Below are 8,304 nucleotides of genomic sequence, written 5' to 3'. Positions count from 1 at the left end.
TGTTGGAGAATCATTTGTTTGGCTTATACCTAGTAAAGTTATTAAAATATAAATAGGCAGTAAAGCAAATGGTGAAATGTTCCACTCTTTGTGTTTTAATGACAGCCTTATGTTGTACCTGATTTTCTTGAGGAAGCTCCGTATTACAGGTTGACCTTCCTGATCAATAACCTCAAGCTAAACTTTTATTAAAATGATGGGCATAATATTTAATTATTAACTCTTTAACTGCCTAGCTTAAAATTTCCTAAAATACATAAGCATAACTTAACAGGACAACTGTTGGAAGTGTATCAATTATACTTAAGATATTTCTGGAGAGGGGTGCCTGGGTGGCTCAGTTGGTTGAGCGTCCAACTTTGGCTCGGGTCATGATCTCACGGTTCGTGGGTTCAAGCCCCACGTCGGGCTCTGTGCTGACCGTTCAGAGCCTAAAGCCTGCTTTGGATTCTGTGTCTCTTTCTCTCTCTGCTCCTCCCCTGCTCATGCTCTGTTTCTCTCTGTCTCAATAATAAATAAACATAAAACATTTTTTAAAAGAGATATTTCTGGAGAAAGTCATGATTGATTGGCCACTATGGTCAAGATACTGATCTAGGTACTTTAAATACATTATATCCAGTCATCACAGAAACTCCAAGGCACTTTCCAGAGGGAGGAAATTGCGTCTTAGAGAGGTAAGCAATTTTTCTAAGATAATGTAACTGATAAATTGCACGGGTAAATACACTTAGATTCAAAGCCTCTATGATCAGATCACAGCCTCCTGACTTGGAAACTGAAGGGCAGAGGCAAAGATTTTGATGGAAAATTAGAGGCTGGCCAGGAAAGGAGGCCACTTGATTCTGGACCTTGAGGGATATGTTTCGATAGTCAAGAGCATCAGGAAGCAGAAATGTAACCACTCTATGTTGTCAAAAGGTCATAGCATAAACAACTGGCTGAATATTCCAAGTGTGAATTGTTTTAAATACAATGGGTAGCCTACAAAGAGCAGATACCAAATTGTTACATTTACTAAGTACCTACTATGTGTCAGGCAGCATTCCAGATACTGTACATGGATTTACATGGATTCTATCCTGCAGTTTGCACAAGACCGCTTTGAAGTAAGTACTATGATTATCTCCACTATATAGTTCAGGGACTGAGGGATTAAGTAGTTTATCCAAGGTTTAGAAATGGCAGAGCTAGGGGGCCTGAATGGCTCAGCTGAGTAAGGCTCCGACTTCAGCTCAGGTCATGATATCAGGTCCGTGAGTTTGAGTTCTGCATGCAGCTCTGTGCTGACAGCTCAGAGCCTGGAGCCTGCTTTGGATTCTGTCTCCCTCTCCCTCTGCCCCTCCCCTGCACACTCTCTCTCTCTCAAAAATAAATAAACTTAAAAAAATTTTTTTAAATGCCAGAGCTAACGTTAACTATGTCAAGTCTCAAAGCTCACATCTTAACCCCTATGCTATACTGCTCCCCAAAACAGCAAATAAAGACCTTCCACGTGGCCATGATTATTATCACTGTCTCGCACAGCAGGTGCCTATTCCTACCTCGAATTGGCCTGGAGTCTTCACAACACCTGGGCAAACGTCTCTCTCATTTTTATGTCTCATGCATGTAGAGAGCTAGCATGATGTGATGGTAAGAGGAAGGATAATGGGCCTTTGGAGCCAGTCTTAGAGATGAATTCTGCCTCTTTAAATTACTGGCTCAGGAATTACTTAACTTCCCCAAGAGTCAATTTTCTCAGCTGAAGGCTCGTATCAACACCGTATGCCATGTAATATCTATTCGGTAAGCAGGTAACACCTAACAGGTAATACCTATTAAGGTGATATCTAATACCATGCCTAGGACATAGCTACACATTCCATCCATGTCTGTTTCCTTCCCTCATCCACAACTCTAGTCCTGCACCCTGCCTACCCCCACGTGAGCAGAAATTGCTGAACTGCCTTCATTCTGCTGCCGGATCTGAGATGTGAGGGGTCGGCACTCTCCTTTCTTCTGCTGGCACTGTTACAGTTTGCATCTTTGTGTTTGTATGCCCCTCCTCTGAGAACCTCTAAGATTCAGAAAAGTCAAGAGGGAAACAGAAACCATTTTTATTTTACTAAGAGGAAAGCTAGGACACGATGCAAGATCAATGGTTTTCCAGAAAAATTCGAGAGAAATTCCAAATTTCCTCCCTTTCCCACAGTCCTTCCCACCATTTGCACGGCTCCCCTGGAAACCGGATGAAAGCAGCTGGGAATCAGGAACCCCTGCATGGGCCACAATTTTTAGCAGGAGCCAGCTGGGCCCGTTGTTTCAGTCATTGTATCTTCTGAAACCTTCTCAAACTGCCTCTCCTTCATGACGGTGGTTTCGGCTCAGGGGTCCATTTCATTCTGAAACGACTGCCAAGCCCGAGGCATACCCAGCGTGTGGCGCTGGATAGGAGTGAGTGACGTGCTTCCTCTGATTTATGTCCGTCCATTCCTTTGAGAAAACGCTTATTGATGCATGATGTTAACCTCTTGTATTGTCCTCTATTCTTAGCCTTCAAGTGACTGATGAATAAGGCTATAATCTGACAGTAGGCGTACAGACATATTAGAGGCAAATTAAATTATGGTGCCTCAGACATCACATACATCACTAAAGAATAGAGCCAGAAAGCATTATTCCTGCCCAGCTTCAATCTGTACCCATTATAACCTAAATCTTTTTCTAAAGGACCCATTGTACGTACGGTCAAATACAACTCTAATGTTTCCTCCAATTTTAATCAAACCTCACATGCCCACACAGCTTATTCCAAGCACTGGAGTTAGAAATGATTTCTCTTGAATAGTATCACGCTGTGAGCTGAGATACTGATGATAGAAACAATATTTTCAATCATTCAGACACAGAGGGAACACCTACTCTATGACAGGTACTGTCTTGGCACCTGGGAGACAATGGTGAGAAAAATAAGGCATAGTTCTTACCCTTGTGGAACTAGTTTAGTGAGAAGACAGATAGTAACAAAATAATTGAATAAATACATGGTAAGGGTTGAGTGTTGAAATAATGTTATTAGGTCTCTGATTCTGTCCCTCTCCATCCATCTCCTAACTCTGCTGTCTTCTCTCTGGCCTCCTCCTCCAGCACCCTCTCCCTCTGTGACAAGGCCGGCCACTTATAGCTCCTGACTACTATGGTGCTAATAAATGATGATCCTAGAGGAACAACTGTCCCTAAAGCTCCAGCAAAGTCCCAGGGAAGATGCTGATTGGCTTGGTTGAGATCACATGCTCATTCTTCTACTCATATGGAGACCTGGGAAAGGAATAGTCTGATTGGCCAGCCCAGGTCACGTGCCTACTCTCCCGCTGGAGAAGGGAGGGGCAGGATGGCTTAGCAGGATTCCTAGGGCAAGGGAGAAGGTAGTTTCCCCAATGAAACGATTACAGGCTAATAAATGTCCACCAAAATGTCAGAGGGATGATGTTTAAAGTCGGTCAAGTAAAAGAAGAAAAGAAGTAGCATTTTAAGTTATTCTCTTACTGTGATCTATCTGGCTCCTCGAAGGCCAGAGCAGCAAGCAGCATGTTAGAGAGAGGCTTTCAGAATCACACAGACATGCACTCAAATCCTACCTCCTGATGTCTTAGTGTCTAGGTGGCCTTGGTCAAGTCATCTGTCTCTAAGACAGTTTCTTCACTATAGTATGAGGATAATAATTCCACCTCCATGGGACTGTTGGGGAGATAAAATGATACCATGTAAACAAAGAAGTACGGTGCTGGGGAATTGGAGGTGCTTGGTAAGTATGGGTATTTAGGAATCTCCCTGAAGATTCGTGTTGTATAGTAAACATTATAGACGGGCTCTAAACTCATGGGGTGGAGGGAGGGAGTGGTTATGGAAGACAAGAGGAGGAAAAAATGTATAGACACATTAACAAGCATATATTCATATTCTGAAAAGGCTCTGGCAGAAATAAATAAGAAAACCAACAACAAAAAATCTGATAATGAATGGAAGCCTCCTGTAGATAGGAGAGACCAGGAGGGCCTCCCTAAGAAGGTGACGTGTGAACTGAGTCCTGATGGATAAGAGAGATTACCACACAAAGATTTTGAGGAGGGGGGTTCTAGACAGAGAGAACAGCGAGAGCAATGGCCCTGTGGTAGGACAGGATGAGTGTGTCCAAGGAACAGAGGGAAAACCAGTAGCTGGAATGGTGAGATTAAAGAGGTAGGTAAGCAAAGGATCAGAGAGACCTTCCAAGCAATAGCAAGAGCTTCAAGTTCCATTCCCAGCGACATACCTGGTTAAAATTCTAGTAGGACAATTAGAATTGTCAAGTGTAGAACAGAACGGATGAGGGTATGTGTAGAGAGACCGTTGCAATAGTCTAGACAATAGATGATGGGGACTGAGCCTAAGGCAGTGGTGGTGGAGATGCGGAGAAACGGACGGACTGGAGATATGTTTTGGTTGTAGGACCCGGAAGCCCCTGGGATGAATTTGTCTGTGGGAGAGGAGGAGAAGAGGAATTTAAAGATAGATCTTGACTCTGAGGTTTGAGCAACGACTTGGACAAATGTGAGACCATTTACTGAGATGGAGAAGCCTTGGGAAGAAACAGGTTTAAGATACTGAATTTGAGGTGTCCATAGGGACCAAGTGGCAGGTGATGAGGCAGTTGGGTGAACAAGTCTGGGTCTCAAGGAAGACGTCAGGGCTGCAGTACAAATTGGAAGTCATGGGACCAGATGGGATCATCAGGAAAGAGGGGAAGTAAGAAAAAGGGGAAACCCCCAGCTTTGAGATTCTCCTGCATGAGCCCTGCGACTCACAGAGGAAGATTCAGCAAGGAAGAGAAGCCGTGACCCAGGAGAGAAATGAGAAGAGTCGGAGTGATAGCAAGGGAGAATAATATTTCAAAAAGAGGGAAGTGGTCAGCTCTGGTGAGGGCTGTGACAGATTCGTAAAATGAGGACAAGGATATGAACTTTACGTTTAGAAAAAAAAATCCACCCTTTACAGCAGTATTCTCAGACTTATCTCTTTGTAAGACAGATCTGGCAACGTTGCTCCCTTGATTACAAGCTTCAGGGCTCACCACCAGCCCCCTAGCAGGGCGGCGGTCTGCTTCTTCGCAGCGTGGCCTTCCTCTGCCCTCACTCCCCACTCCTTTGCCCGCACTTCACAGCCTGGTCCTGCCTCTCTCAGCGACACCCCTTTCCGGGTCTGTGCACGTCCTCAGACCTGTGCTGCGCTGCCTTCCTCCCAAGGGATGCCGCACCCCTGCCCCAGCCCTGAGTCCACCTGCAGACTGTGTTGTTTGAGCCATTCTCTAGAGGTACAAATCCCCTGCTGGGACCGCTACTACAGCACACTCCAGACTGCATTAGCATGGTCCCCGCTGGATCTCACCCATTAGACTATGAATTGCATTACAGGCGGGACCTGTGTTTTGTGCACCCTTCGTGCCCAGCATAATACCTAATCTATAGTAGATGCCTACTAGGTTTTTGTAGACTAAATTTCCTAAAGGCTATTATTTCAAATAGAAGTTCTAACAATTTTTGAAGAAAAGCAAAGTTCAAAGATATCTTTTGAAGCTGAATACACATACAAGTTCCCTTGCTCATCTTTGAGGCGCCTGGGTGGCTCAGTCAGTTAAGCATCTGATTTCAGCTCAGGTCATGATCTCTCAGTTTGTGAGATGGAGCCCCGTGTCAGGCTCTATGCAGACAGCTCAGAGCCTGGAGCCTACCTCAGATTCTGTGTCTCCCTCTCTCTCTCTACTTTCCCCTGCTCACGCTCTGTCTCTCTCTCGAATATAAATAAACATTAAATTTTTTTAATATCATCTTCGGGGTGCCTGGGTGGCTCAGTTGGTTGAGCATCAGACTTCGGCTCAGGTCATGATCTCGCAGTCCATGAGTTTGAGCCCTGCGTCAGGTCCAGCTCTGTGCTGACAGCTCATAGCCTGGAGCCTGCTCTGGATTCTGTCTGTCTGTCTGTCTGTCTGTCTCTCTCTCTCTCTCTCTCTGCCCTTCTCCTGCTTGCACTCTGCCTCTCTCTCTAAAAAATAAACATTAAAAAAATTTTAATTAAAAAAATCATCTTAAAATGTACGGACATTCCCAGATAAGTACTAACTTGTGTCCCTAACGCCAACCCCCCAAATATATTGAAGTCCTAACTCCAATATCTCAGAAAATACCTTATCTGGAAATAGGTTCTTTACATGGTAATCAAGTTAAAATGAGGTCAGTAGGGTGGGCCCTAATCCAATGTAACTGGTGTCCTTAGAAAAAGGGAAAAATTTGGACACGGAGGCAGACACACACAGAGGGAAGCCATGTGAAGACACAGGGAGAATGCCCCGTGGGGAGGGAATATTGACGTGATGCATCTACAAGCCATGGAGTGTCCGAGGCTGCCAGAAGCTAGGAGAGGCCTGACTGGTTCCTTCCTAACACCTTCGGAGGGGCCGTGGCCCTGCTGACACCTTGATTTAGGACCTCTGGCCTCCAGAACTGTGAGGCAATACATTGCTGTTATTTTAAGCCACCTGGTTTGGGGTACTTTATTATGGTGCCCTGGGGATGCACCCCCCAACACAGAGGGAGCCCAAAACATATTTTCTTTGTCACTCTGGCACTCCCTGAACTTAACTCATTCTTTATGCTGAAGAGTGAAAAATTACAGGGGGGAAAAAACCCCAAATAGCACTCTCCTTAATTTTGCCCTACAGGGGATTGAGAAGAATCTCCAAAGTGTTCCTTTAATCAGGTTTAAATTAATCTATGTTTTGTATTTATAGTGATATTAAATTAACGGGATGCATTTTGATAATGTATTCTGAAGGATGGAAATTGATTATATTAATTTGCTAGATTTTTATTCAGCAAAAGAAAGTTAAGCATTTTCTTCTGCTCATTTTATAACCTTGGGAGAGTCTCATTATAAAATAAAATAGTTTACTAATTAAGAAGTACCTGGGTGGCTCAGTCAGTTAAGCATCCGACTTTAGCTCAGGTAATGATCTCATGGTCTGTGGGTTTGAGTCCTGCATTGGGCTCTGTGTTGACAGCTCAGAGCCTGGAGCTTGCTTGGGATTCTATGTCTCCTCTCTTTCTTTTCCCTTCTCTTGCTCATGTTCTGTCTCTCAAAAATAAAATTAAAACATTAAAAAAATTTTTTAAGTTATTTATGGGGGCACCTGGCTGGTTCAATTAGTAGAGCATGCAGCTGTTGATCTCAGGGTTGTGAGTTAGAGTCCCACGTTGGGTGTAAAGATTACTTAAAAATAAAATCTTGTGAACCGTAGGTGGCCGAGTTGGTCAAGGGTCCGACTCTTGATTTAGGCTCAAGGCATGATCTCACAGTTCGTGAGTTCAAACGCCATGCAGGCTCTGCACTGTTAGCACAGATGATTCTTTGTCTCCCTCTCTCTCTCTGTCCCTTCCCCATTTGCTCTCTCTCTCTCTCTCTCAAAAATAAACATTAAAAAAAATTTTAATAAAATCTTCTAAAAAATAAAACTCCTGAAAACTATAAAGTTCTGGACTAAAACAGTAGGGTGGTGTAATGGTTAAGTTTATGTGTCAAGTGGACTGAGCTAAGAGATGCCCAGATAGGTGGTAAAACATTATTTCTGGGTTTGTCTGTGAGGATGTTTCTGGAAGACGTTAGTACTTCAATTGGCAGACTGAGTAAAGCAGTCACCAAAGCAGGTGGGCATCCCATCCATCAAGGGCCTACATAAAACAAAAAGGCAGAGGAAGGGCAAATTTGCTCTTTGCTTGAGCTGGACGTCCATCTTCTCCGGCCCTCAGACTTTGATGTTCCTGGTTCTTGGGCCTTTAGACTCTGACCACTGGCTTCTTTGGTTCTCTAGCCTGCAGACAGCAGACTGGGGGACTTCTCAGCCTCCATAATGGAATAAGCCAATTCCAACAATAAATCTCCTTTCATATATAGGTATCTTTATATAGATCCTATTTTTTTCTGTTTCTCTGGAGAACTCTGACCAATACATATGGGGAGGTAGACCTTTCCAGAATCCAGGGGAAGGTGGCAGAGAAATTATCACTGACTGATTTGAATAGAAAAGAAAAAGGAAAAGAAGTTCATACTTTGGGGAGGGATTACTCAATCTAACCAAGAACATGGAAGCCACTTTGAGTGTTTACACAGAGGGAATTTAATACAGGGAATTGATTGCACATAAAGGAAGAGCCAAGCACCAAATAGGACAGTGAAGCAAACCTGAAATTAACAACCGAAGGAGCCACTACTGCCTTAGGCTGGAGGAGGTTT

Source organism: Suricata suricatta, chromosome 10 (genome assembly GCF_006229205.1).
Source record: "Suricata suricatta isolate VVHF042 chromosome 10, meerkat_22Aug2017_6uvM2_HiC, whole genome shotgun sequence".
Taxonomy (NCBI): domain Eukaryota; kingdom Metazoa; phylum Chordata; class Mammalia; order Carnivora; family Herpestidae; genus Suricata; species Suricata suricatta.
The sequence above is the reverse complement of the archived record's forward strand: the minus strand, read 5'-3'. Positions refer to the sequence as shown.